Below are 14,005 nucleotides of genomic sequence, written 5' to 3'. Positions count from 1 at the left end.
CAGCAAATCTTAGCTTGAAACCACGATTTTGTCTCAGTTCAGTTAGCATTAACAACCATTTAATGTTAAAAAAAAAAAAGGCTTTTCCAAATCTTACCACTAGATGGCGATGTGGCAGCGTTAACACTGGATGCTGCCTCTCCTGGCTCCCCGATGCCGGATGACGTCACAGGCAGTGACGATTTCCGGGCATCGGGGAGCCAGGAAGTGAAGGTGTCCCAGAGGGGACCGGGGGAGTCTAGGGCTAGGCGGCACACCAGGCAACATCCCGCGGCACACTAGTGTGCCGCGGAACAGGGGTTGAAAAACGCTGAGATAGACAATAACATACACTGGGCCTGATTCACTAAAGTGCGATAAAAATTATTGCACGCTTTTTTGCGGTAAAAAAGACGCGATAATTAGCGCGCGATTCACCATAGTATTATCGCATGCGATAAGTCGCCATTTTTGCATGCGGTATTTCTCGCGCTAGTTTTACCGCCTGCGTTAATTTCCGCGCTGAAAAGAATACGATCACATGATTCACTATAACTTTGGCGCGCTAAATATCGCATTCGGCTATGCTAAAATTAACACCTACTACAGGCAGGCGAAAAATTATAGAAAAGTACAGTAAATGAGTTTTTTGCAATAAAATATAGACTTACAGTGTTATTTATTCAAGTATGTGTCTTTTTACTCAATTTTACTCAAACTTAACACCTACTACAGGCAGGCGAAAAATTATGGAAAAGTACAGTAAATGAGTTTTTGGCAATAAAATATGGACTTACAGTGTTATTTATTCAAGCATGTGTGTTTTTACTCAATTTTACTAAAATCTTGGCATGTATGGAATTTCGCTACTAATATACAGTACTATAGCGGTGAATATGTCGTCGCCAAAATATACAGTACTATAGTGGTGAATATTTTGTCGCGATAATGTACTGTACTGTAGCGGTGAATATTTTGTCAAGCAAAATACATTACTATGTATATTTTGGCAATTTTTTTTATTGCGATTTTGTAATCTCGCGACTTGCGGACATTTTGTGGCGATTTTGTAATCTCGTGACATGTGCAACTTGGGGCCATTTTGTGTCATTGAGCCTGCAGCCACCAAACTGAGAGGACATGCATGGGGTTTCTGACTTGCTACCAGGGGAGAGGCGCTACATTATCAACGTGCTCCTGCGTGCAGGATATGACGACCCGCCCCTGGGGGACTTAGGGGTCCACGAAAGGAAAAGAGACATCCTGCGCGACCTCCAAGCCGGGTGTGTGTGGGGGCTTCCGAATTGATGTGGACCCCCGCCAGCTCCAGCTGAAATTGTGGAAGGTAATTATTGTACTTTATTATGCTTTTACAGTATACGTTCAGTAAAAGATTTAGCAAGTAATTTGAACTAAAGGTACAAATGTAAGAAATGTCAGGGATGATGAAAGTAACATAGTAACATAGTAAGTTGGGTTGAAAAAAGACATACGTCCATCACGTTCAACCATAATGCCAGAGAGGAACTGAAACGTTGGTCACAATAAACCTCTGAATATTATTTCACATCTTTGTGACTCCTTGTGTATGTGTGTGCCATACTTTGCCTGCCCTATGCTGCCTGTGTGTGCCATACTCTGCCTACCCTATGCTGCCTGTGTGTGCCATACTCTGCCTGCACTATGCTGCCTGTGTGTGCCATACTCTGCCTACCCTATGCTGCCTGTGTGTGCCATACTCTGCCTGCGCTATGCTGCCTGTGTGTGTGCAATACTCTGCCTGCACTATGCTGCCTGTGTGTGCCATACTCTGCCTGCCCTATGCTGCCTGTGTGTGCCATACTCTGCCTGAACTATGCTGCCTGTGTGTGCCATACTCTGCCTACCCTATGCTGCCTGTGTGTGCCATACTCTGCCTGCACTTTGCTGCCTGTGTGTGCCATACTCTGCCTACCCTATGCTGCCTGTGTGTGCCATACTCTGCCTGCACTATGCTGCCTGTGTGTGCCATACTCTGCCTGCACTATGCTGCCTGTGTGTGCCATACTCTGCCTGCCCTATGCTGCCTGTGGGAGGTGAACCTAACAGGGGTTTGTTCTGGGGGTTTGTTAGCAGTTGGAAATAGCCATTAAATGGTCCTTAAGGTGTGTAATTATGTGCTGGGGGTTGCTGTGCTATCCACAGGGGGGGAGGCATATGGATTTAAGGGTGTGTCATAATATGACATAATATAATTCTTTCACATATAAATGATGGTTGATATCCCCGTAGTGAGTACCAAGCATTTGGGGTTATGCTGTGCTACCACCATTAATCAACCATTGTGATAACATGGGTGTGGCTTGAAGTGGGTGTGGTTTAAAAAGGGGAGTGGTCAAATAGCTTCCATTACCGGCCCTCCACTATGTATGCAAAAGAAATTCCGGCCCTTGGCACCACAGAAGTTGGACAGCACTAGCCTAGGGGAACAAGCGGGAGCAAAAGAGCTGCTTGATAAGCTGCTCCTCTGCTCCCAGACCCAGAAGTGCTGCACTTAGGTGTTTTTTATCCACTGAACATAGATTAGGGTGACCAGATCACTTGAAAATCAGGGACACATCTAATAAATACACTGATTGCATTTATATGAAATTGCAATCAGTGCAGCCCTTCTAAAAGGATTTTTTAGATGTGTCCCTGAATTTTCAAGTGATATGGTCACCCTAACATAGATTCTACTAATGACTTGTACACCCACAAATGTGTATTTAATAAAATGTCCATGTGGGCTGATTTATTTTGGATAAACTACATAATAATGAAAAGAAAGGGCAAAAATGCACAGATCCAGTGAGTCAGAAAGGAAGAAGTCAGACCTCACAAAAACAAGTCATACTGTATGTCAACAACCAATTGCTAAACAGCATTAGACTGGGGTTCCTGGGGCCCCCCTAACACCCAAAAACCCAAGATGGCGGCCTTGAGATTGTGATCTGGTCAGTGGGCCCTTCAGGGGTCAGGGCCCACTGGGGTTTTTACCGGTGTCCCATCGATACTCTTGCTAAACATTTCGCATGAAATTGTTTCTTAGGTTGACTTTGCACCCAACACAACCACACTGATTGCTCTGTAAAATTCTTTAATCCCATGTAAAGCAGTGTGGCAAAAAACAAATATGTAAGCGTAAAAAGTGGATATATAGAATACAAACAATGCAATTCAAAATAATCTGAAATATTTGAGTAAAATGCATTATTTGCTCTACTGGATATCTGTCAAAGTATGAGTATGTATCTGAGGTAGAAACTAGATCAGAACATAACGTGTAAGTAACTTTTGTTTTTTAAAAAAAATATTTTCACATCAGGTTGAATGAGAGGTAATTTGCAACACATTGTTAAAATAATGTACATTTAGACCTACACTGACACCTTGTGGTGAAGACGAGATACGCATAAGGAAATAAAAATGGAATAGACTGTTGGTGTAACCATGGACATTTGTGGTGTCAACTGGTGCCGTTGTCACACTAGGGTTGCCCCCTGGCCAGTATTTTACCAGCCTGGCCAGTATATAATTATGCTTTATGCCAATGTTATTAATTGGGAAAATAGATAAAAATTTAGAAAGGCTAATATTTTCAAAATTTTGCCAGAATGCTAGCTACCACCACGTGAAATAGATTGCGGAGTTTTTCAGGCCAGTGCTGCATTACCTAGTGAAATAGGGCTTACATGTCCTTTAGAGCTTGTTTTGTCACCGGTATTAACCTTGAGAGAGGACCCCAGGGGGACAAAACTGCAGATGCTGTACCATGATGAAAAGCCACATTTTGAACTTCTCTGGCATATCTCTCAAGCAGCGGACACTCAGACGTGGACAATGGGGCATTAAATCAAGAATCACAAAGAGCACCGGAAGATTTTTTAGAAGAGACTAGCGCCGGACAGAAACATAAAGGTGCCTGGAGGATCAGTATACAGGTCCTCCTATTAAGCTTGTTCTTTCTGTATTGCAAGTATTACTTTAAATTTGAGAATCAATTTAACATACAATTAACAGGGACAGCTATGGGCTCAAATGTGGCACCAACCTATGCTAATACTTATATGCACAGAAATGAGACCATATTTTAAGCCACACACTGTTTGGGATGTATGGGGGACATTACAGGAGGTTTACCGGTGATCTGTTTTTTCTATGGTCTGGAACAGAGTGGGTCTTATTGGCCTCTGTAGGGGATTTAAATGGACTTAACACCCCAATTAAATTTAAGGTACATTGTGACAAGGAAAGTTTACATTTTCTCAATGTTATTGTCTATAAAGACTGGAAATATAAGAAGCTCCAAGCCAAAATTTATCAAAAAGCAACAGATAGAAATACACTCCTACATTAAAATAGCAATCATAAAGCTAGTAGTTGTGATTACATTAATTAATCTGAGATAATGGCTGCTCATTTTTTGGAAAGGTGATACCCCAAGAAGCTTGTGGAGCAAACTAAACAGTGGGCATTAACCCTTGATAGATTATTGTTATTTAGGAATGTAAAAACTGTGGCATTTTTTCATCCCTATAGTGGAAAATTGTATCGCATCTAACACTGACTAACACGTACTTCATAAAATGTTGTCAATTTAATAAAATGCCTGTGTGGTTTATTATATTGTGGCAAGAATAGCTGTTGGAAGTTGAGAGTTGAAAGAGAAGATTAATCTGCATCAGGTCACAATAAAGGCAGCACTGGATCCTACCTACAATAAACGTGATAACAAATAGGATATATCTAAACAGCCCGTAGCACAAAGCTACAAATACTGACTGTATCCCTGCACCAAGAAGAGGGGGAGATGTTAACCAATTGTATTGCAGAGAGAAGACCCTAGGGGCTTAAACAGCACTCTACACATTGCCTTTTACTGAGGAGATATGTGATTTGACAGATTAGTGGGATATGAAGTGTTTGTTTTTTTTTGTTTATTTGACTGTTTGCATATGTACAAATATGATTTTAATGTTATTACCATGGATAGATACATGTTTGCTTCATAGTTTGTATGAACTATAGTAGATATTTTGTAAACATTTGATGATACTGATAGTTTGAATAGGACAATAGATAAGAGAGTAATGGGTATGTTGTAGCTTTGGCTACACAGTTTTAGTTTATAAAAAATGATAAGAAAGTTAACAAGCACTTTATGATGTCACAAATTCCTGGTGTGAGGGGGTTACTAAAGTTGTTTGCACATTGAGAAAGGTCCCAAGCAGGGACTAAATTATTGGCTGTACATGCATGTTTACTTACTGCAAATGTCATTTTGTTTATATCCCTGGATCATTGGTGTTTTCTCTGTCTGAGTTCCATGATCATATAAATAGACTGAGAGCTTTTAATATGGGTCATGGAACTGAGAGGTGACTTTTAATATCCTGATATCTAACAACAGGGGGTACATTAGTTTCTATGAGTCATGTGACACAAATTACATCGCTAAGCACCGATTATAACTGATGACATCAATGAGTCTTGTGTATTTATTTACACACATACTGTATATATATACAGTAGGGGTATATGTATAAAAATAGAGGTAAAGTATTTCTCATGCGGACACTGGCAGATTTCTAACAACAATAAAATGATTCTTGTTATTTAAATATTAGCTAGCTTTTCAATCATTCTGGAAGTTTTTTTTAAAATATCCATTTCTGTATAAAAACGGAGTGACAGATGCTTAAATACAGATGCACTGTGGTTTTATCCAGGAAGATTTTCATTGCAATGTGTTAAATGGCCACAAGGGGTCCTTCAAATAAAGAAGAAAGAATCCCAGTTGTGTGCTGGCTGGCAATATAGAGTGTGGGTGTGAGTGCAAAGCAATGGAAGTGCTCCTTTAACTAAGCTTAAAGGAAAAACCTCATATTTTAGTAAAGTACTGTGCCAAATCAATAACGGGTACATATTTATTTGTACAGCAAAGCACCAAGCAGCAAAGCTTTGCTAAATCTAACATTTGTTCATGTCATTTCTGAAAATCATCTCAAAGCAAGGTTGCCCATACTAATTATGACGGCCAGGGGGCTACTGAATATGCCCAAAATGCATTTATTTTCCAAACTATGGATCAGATTTAATTCAGTGATGGACAAGATTCAATTTGATTTCAAATCAGGAAACACTAATCTCACGGTTTATGACGTGCAAATTCTATTGAAGCCTATGGGATAAAACCGGAACTGAATTAGGAAAGAAGTATTTTCTGCTTAAATTTAATCGTGCTCATAAGTTGTCACATGATTAACTGTGAGATAAGTTTTTCTCACTGAGCCTGGACCTATGTGGGGTGTAGAGACCCAAATGAATGTATAGCAGGAACAACAAAACAACGCAGAATGTAATAAAATTACTAAAACACTAAAATACAATAAAGCCACTCATATCAATGCATTTTTTCTGTGTAGTCAGAATTGCACTTTGGACAATTTTGCTCAGCTAAATATATTTTACAGGGTCAAACGAGCAATCAGCAACTATGCAGGACTGAAAATGCAACACAATCCCCAAAAATGAAATATATATCACTGAAATTACATACAGCAGGCATTGCACAGTGGGTTTAGTGAATATGCTATTACAATTGCAATTGAAGAATAAAAAAAACAACACAATGTGGCAAATATAAAAGCAACAAAATTGTATGTGTTAAACATATGGCAAACTGCACACTGTGTGCGAGTATGTGTGAGCGATGTAAATGTGCAAAACCCCCGAATCCCCCAAATATGTATATGTGTGTGTGTAAGTGTAAAGGTAAGCCTGTAAGGGTCACTTACTTGACAGATGCAGGCTAGAGAGGCTGGAGGGCTGGAGAGGCTGGAGGGCAGGAGAGGCTGGAGGGCAGGAGAGGCAGGAGGGCTGAAAAGGCTGGAGGGCAGGAGAGGCAGGAGGGCTGAAAAGGCTGGAGGGCAGGAGAGGCAGGAGGGCTGGAGAGGCTGGAGGGCTGGTGAGGCAGGAGGGCTGGAGAGGCAGGAGGGCTGGTGAGGCAGGAGGGCTGGAGAGGCAGGAGGGCTGGAGAGGCAGGAGGGCTGAAGAGGCAGTAAGGCTGGAGAGGCAGGAGGGCTGGAGAGGCAGGAAGGCTGGAGAGGCAAGAGGGCTGGAGAGGCAGGAGGGCTGGAGAGGCAGGAGGGCTGGTGAGGCAGGAGGGCTGAAGAGGCAGGAAGGCTGGAGAGGCTGGAGAGGCAGGAGGGCTGAAGAGGCAGGAGGACTGGAGAGGCAGGAGGGCTGAAGAGGCAGGAGGACTGGAGAGGCTGGAGAGGCAGGAGGGCTGGAGAGGCAGGAGGGCTGAAGAGGCAGGAGGGCTGGAGAGGCAGGAAGTGCTCCTCTCCATCCAAGGCTTGATACAGCCTCCACCCACACCAAACAAAGTAAGGATTTTGTTAAATAAACCTTAGTTCAGCCAATAATTCATCCAAATTTCCTTGACTATAAATGACAATGTGATTGAGATAGGCAGTGTACCCTAAATGAAAGCACATTGTGAGCCTCTGGAAGGTTCTAGGTTTCTATACAGGCCAAGTGTCATTATAGTAAATTAGTATAAGCCATAGGGAGTAGCAAATGTGGTTTTGTGTTTGGACTTCCTCTCCAGGGGAATATTCCAGTATAAACTGCCTTCTCCCTAGGAATCCAGTGGCTCATTAATTTGGGGCTTTGGGTCAGCATTGAACTGAGTCCAATCAGACCTATCTACTCAGCTTCCATCTTCTCGCTCCATTACAGCATCTTTGAGCAATCGAGTAGCACGTTTTTTTCAAACTAAAATATTGACTGAAATATAACAATTACTTGATAACCACCAGTTTTCCGTTCTCCTTTCAGCGACTAAACGTACAGCAATTGTCACGGCGTAGGTGTATGAATTTGTTCATGATAGAGTTAAATTCTAGAAAAAATCCACTTTCCTACTTTCTAAGGTCAAATTCTGTGAGGTTTAAATTTTATATGAAGGCAGAGAGAATAGCAAAATCAGCTCCATAATTTTTGGAACAACGCATATGATTCAGCCCTTCCCTGTGAAAACAATGGAATAAAATTCACCATTTCATTAAAGTTTCAAAACCATTACGTTCAGCCTTTGGCGACAAAGCAAGTCTATCGCAGGCACGATGTACATTACAGGATCATTTTAGTCCTGAGGTTTCTTGCCCTCCCTTTGAACCCCTTACAAGTTGGCTTTTTTCCTCTTCTTTTCACCCTTGTTTAGTACAGGTATAGGACCTGTTATGCAGAATGCTCGGGACCAAGGGTATTCCGGATAAGGGGTCTTTCCATAATTTGGATCTCCTTACCTTAAGTCTACTAAAAAATCAATAAAACAGTAATTAAACACCATAGGATGGTTTTCCATCCAATAAGGATTATTTATATCTTAGTTTGGATCAATTACAAGGTACAGTTTTATTATTACAGAGAAAAAGGAAATCAGTTTTACAATTCTGAATTATTTGATTAAAATGGAGTCTATGGGAGATGGGCTTTCCGTAATTCGGAGCTTTCAGGATAACGGGTTTCTGGATAAGGGATCCCATACCTGTACCAACAAGACATCTCCTTTCAATTTTTATCTTAATACTATTTTTTTATGCTTCTTATACTTAATTCTTATGCATTGTGATGTGTAAATGAAATGGTGCAAAGTAGTACCTGCAATAGTAGGCTTGGCAATGTTTAACTATAGGGACATATTTATCATAGCGTGAACAGACAGTTCACCTCAAAATCACCAGAGGAGAATTTCAGCTCTCTATTTACTTGTACAGATATGGAACCTGTTATCCAGAATCCTTGCTACCAGGGGTGTTTCTATAATTTGGATCACCATGCCTTAAGTCTGCTAAAAATCATTTAAACATTAAATAAACCCAATAGGATTTTGCCTTGAATAAGGATTAAGTTTATCTTAGTCGGCGTCAAGTACAAGGTACTGTTCTATTATTTAAAAAGAAAAGGAAATTATTTTTAAAAAATAGAATTATTTTAATAAAATGGACTCTATGGGAGAATTCCTTCCCATAATTTGGAGCTTTCTGGGTAATGGATTCTATACTAGTGATGAATTCTCTGTTCAGCATTTAAAAGTATGCATCACTCTTACTAAGCTTATAGGGGATATCCTGGGTAAGTAGGGAAATGGGCCCAGGTATACCACCCTGAGCCTTCAGCTACTGTAGGGAGAGGCCAAACTGTAACTGGAAAAAACAGCCACTCAATAAGCTGCTTTGAACCAGGCTTTCTAAAAGAAAAAGTAGTTTCCAAGCACTTTTTACATACATTTTTTGTACAGGTTTCAAGATACAGGTGTTGGATCTGTGGGCACTGGCAGCCCAAGTATTGCTTGCTACAGTATGGAATTCCCTACTCTCAATTTCTTTGGATGCTACATGCTTTCTGCTTTTCTATAATTTCCCTTCTATTTTAATTTTTTTCGCCATTCCTCCACTTTCTCTTTTTTATTCTTTCATCATCATTTCTGTGAAGTCACAAAACAGTGGGAACATACTACTTAGATATTAGGGGGCCCCAGTTATTAGTCCATCAGTCATCTGGCCTGGCAGGGGTGGGGGGTGGCCTAGCCTAAGTAGATGAGGGCCTCAGTAAAATCTAACAAAATTCCATTACTGGTTAATCTTTGTCCCATTACACCCAAATAATGCTTAAAGTCTAGACAAGCACCACACTAAATGCCTTGTCCCTTCTGTAGTCTGTAAATTGGCCCTTGCGCCTCTCAGGGCCCCCCACCTTTATATTGCCCCTGACTAAACTCCACCATGAAAGCCCTACTTCTGCCTAAGTATCAATCACTCCACAATTTATTTTATGTCCCTTCCCATATCTCCCAATCACTTATGCTCTCCTATTCTCTGTATCCCTCCCTGATTCCAATTACTTCTTCTTTCCTTAACCTTTTTGGCTGCTGGTTTTGCCCTTTAAGTCCTGGTACAGCCGTGCCGGTATTGGCTGGATGAACGTTCATCCTCTAGCCAATTGGATTTCTGCAAAGCTATACAGGAACTTAAGCTATACAGGTTCTAAGTTATGTGAGTTACTTTTCCCTCCGGAGATAGGAATCAACAAAATAAGACAGCAAAGGATTTTTTTCTATCCATCTCTCTCTCTTTTTTGTCAGTATCTGACTGGAATGATCTTTTTTTTTTCTTCAGTATCAGACTGGTCTGGGGGGCTTAGCCTTAGAAACGATCATATATTGAAGAGCATTTTTAAGTGTCAGCATCAGCTTTTGCTTACGGGTTGCAATGGAATCTGGAAACAAAGAATGCATGCAATCGGCTCCTTCACATTCTGCACCCTAGGATTCCACATCCTGGGGCAGGTAAATGATGGACTTGCACAAACAGTACCTTAAGATAAAATAAGAGCTGTGAAGAGCAGTGGAGGTTAATGATCTGATCACATTATTTTGTACCAATGCATTTCCTTCATTGTCTGTAGTTGCCATTAAGAAGCGATCAAACTTTAAATAACACAATACCCCGTCACTGTGAAATGTCTTTCAAACAGCTTTCGCTTCAGAGTCTTTTCTCACTTTTTTGATTAAGGATTCTCACTTTTAGTTTACAAGTTGTCTTCCCCACACAGATGGTGCCACAAGAGTATTTAATCACACACATTGCCTGCATTGTTATGACAAACACTGTTTGATGTATTCTGCTTTTACTCTTTCATTCCCAGGAGACGGTGGCATTTCTTTATATGTACTGGTACGGCTTCAAACATTATTATGAGTGATAGATTCAAAAGAAACATTATACTCCCAAAGTTATCTGCCTTTAGTTTGGCAAACAGAATTTATATCACTTACAGGTTTAATTATGTATGAATTGAGTAGTATTTTTTGTGGAATATCTGTACATTTCTTTTTTACTTATGTATATATGCTTGAAATATAATGACTTGGAAACTATTATGCTATCATTTGTTATATTGTTTATTAGTTTTTCTTTCAACTATCAACTGGTATTGCTTGTGCAATATGGCATTCATATAGTCCAGGAAAGGTTCATGAGTGTGTTTTATAAACAACACTTTATTTAGTTGTAGGTTTTGACATGATACAACCAAAAATAAACACTGGCTAAACATTCCCATTAACAACCTCAATTAAAGCACAATTCTGGGTGGAAATCATATATATTTAGCCCAACATGCAGGAATCTATTCCATAATTCCATTGTAATTATGGTTGTCATGAAAGGAGTTGCATCCAATATGACAGACCAGTGCAATCGGTGTGCATTTGGTAGCAAATAGGATGCAAGTTGCAGCTAACAGTTCAGGGGTTTGTTGTTTAAATGATGTTTGCATGGGATTATTTAGGTGCCTATTGACACAGCAATTTTAATCAAACATAAAAGGGGGAAGTTATACAGAATAAGAAGAGGGAAGGGGAAGGACACATAAATGTGATAATTAGCAGCACAAAGCCATGTTATAAATGGTTACATCCAGCAACTCTCATATGGGATTGATCAGTTCAAACATAACTCAATATTGGATATTAACCTGGTTTAACAGCATTCCAGATCAGATCAAAGTATAATAAACACATATAGAAGTTTGTCGAGACAGTTCCATGTCCCATTCATTTGTGTTTATGACCTGGGATGGTTGGACTCATTATCACCTATACGCCTGTGGTATATTTATAGATATCTGTTTCTTTAAAAAGGAACCAGGTTTTCACAGCAGCAATAGCCATGCTTGCCACGATTCAGCAGATGAGCCAGGATGATCGCAATGGTGCTTACTGTTACTGCAAGGACCTTGTTTGGACACAATTACCTTTATATGTCGGTAGGTTTATTTGCGCCCATCTTAGTGAGGCTGTCTTCGTAATTTGACACATTCAAAGCGTCTTGAAGTGGTTCTTGACCTGTAGTCCATTTAAATTTAGCCTCCCATAACTGAAAAGAGAGAAAGTGGGAAGAGAACCTAGGAATGCCAGGGCCAATTTTGAATCCCAGTCCAGGCCTTGTTGATCCATTTACTTAACACTTGCAAAACACATGGCCCTGGTATTACTGGTAGGACTTCCTTTGTGTGATGTTTATTTTAAAAGAATTTCTCAAGTACAGGTATCGGATCCATTATCCGGAAACCTGTTATCCAGAAAGCTCTGAATTACGGAAAGCTCCAAATTACGGAAAGCCTGTCTCTCATAGACTCCATTTTAATCAAATAATTCAGATGGGTCCTATACCTGTACTTCCTAAATATACTTCAGAAAGGGTTATTACATCCATTAGAATTTGCAGTAGGAGGACCAACATTCTTCATGTCACTGAATAAAAGATCCCTTTATAAACAATGAATGTTTATCTTGTAGCTGGGTACTAATACGTTCGGCTTCGGAACAGTTAGAAGGAAACGTCAAGGAGATATTTGAAGTGTAAGAAACAGACGGGTGTTTCATTAACTGTGCCACATTGTTTCGCATTACACTTCAATTGTGTTCTCTGTTTAATCATACTGTGCAATTTATTTCATGTTTCTGTCACCCTAGCTTGTTAGATGTGAGTGTCACAGTCACGCTCTATTAGTCTTGTGCAAATGCTCAACTGTATTACTTTTGCTTCATGTGTTTCTTAGTTGCACTAAACATTGCATGGGATGTTTGTGTTTTTAAATTGGCCAAGAATAAGTAAAACAATGCAAATACAAAAACTGCTCCTACTTCACAATAAACGTTATATTTCTTTGTAACATTGTGACATTTGATATACTCAATTTATGGAGATTAAAAGAAATGTGGCAGCAATTATACTATGTTAGTAAAGTTAAAGAAGAACTAAAGCAGGGTAGAGATGCTGTACATTATGCTATGGGGTTCTTTACCAGCCCAAGGCAACCACAGCCCATTAGCAGGGAAGATCTGTGCCTCCGAATATGCCCCAGTGGCCCCCCCCTCTTCTTTTCTGCTGATTCACTGCACATGCTCTGTGCTACTGTCAGTTACTAAACTTAGGGATCAACTTACAATATACTATATATATATATAGACTATACAATTTACAGTACAACACTAATTGCTAAATAATTCAGATTCTTATTACATGGAAGTTCAGAAACCAGCACATTCTGCATCAGAATGTAATTTAATGAGCCCTGTAGCATCAGCTTCTATGACAAGCAAACCTAATTTTCTGCTTGATAATTTGCTATAACCCTTAAGCTCAGCTTCTCAACAGCTCCTCAGAGCGCACTGAGCATGTGTGTGTCCCTGACACTTCTACCAAAATCCAAGATGATGAATTCCTGTGTACAACTTTGATGGCATGGACCACTGAGATGATTAAACTTTAGGCTGGGGCAGTATGTTAAGTATATAAATTATGGCATTTCTATCTATTTTTGTTACTAGGGTTTAGTTCTCCTTTGAAGTGACTTCTGCTTTTAGCCATTTGGCCTAATTCATGGTCATTACTTATTTGTCTATGGGAACAAAGCAACTGAATGTATAGAAGAATAGATTATATTATGCGAAGATAAAAAAAACTAGGAAAATATAGAGACTGAGTAAGAAGTGGATGACAAATAGTTTGGAGAGTGGGCCCATAGTCCAAGGTTTTTTGGTGGGCCCCTGTCATCCCAGTCTGACACTGTACCCTGGGTTGGTGCTCCTTCTCATGTCTTTCCTTGCTGCAAGTGTCAATGAGAAAACTCATTTTTGATGAAAGGAATAAATACCTTAATGAAAATAAATTTGTGTCAGTTAGCTCTGTGTGCGTAAGTAGCGCTTCATAAATAAACGTATAACTACATACAATCAGCGTCATTGATAGCACAGTGATTATCCTGCTATGTGACTTCAGTGGGGGTTTAGACTGGATTCCTGTGAAAGTCTATTGTGTTTGTCTGCTTTTCTAGCACTTTGCTATATGCCTGTGCTATATTTAGAGAAATAATGATTATTAGAAATTTAATCTTTGGTCCCTGAAAAATTATGGGACTGTACCCTCAGTGT

The sequence above is a fragment of the Xenopus tropicalis genome, chromosome 3, assembly GCF_000004195.4.
Source record: "Xenopus tropicalis strain Nigerian chromosome 3, UCB_Xtro_10.0, whole genome shotgun sequence".
NCBI classification, from domain to species: Eukaryota; Metazoa; Chordata; class Amphibia; order Anura; family Pipidae; genus Xenopus; species Xenopus tropicalis.
The sequence above is the reverse complement of the archived record's forward strand: the minus strand, read 5'-3'. Positions refer to the sequence as shown.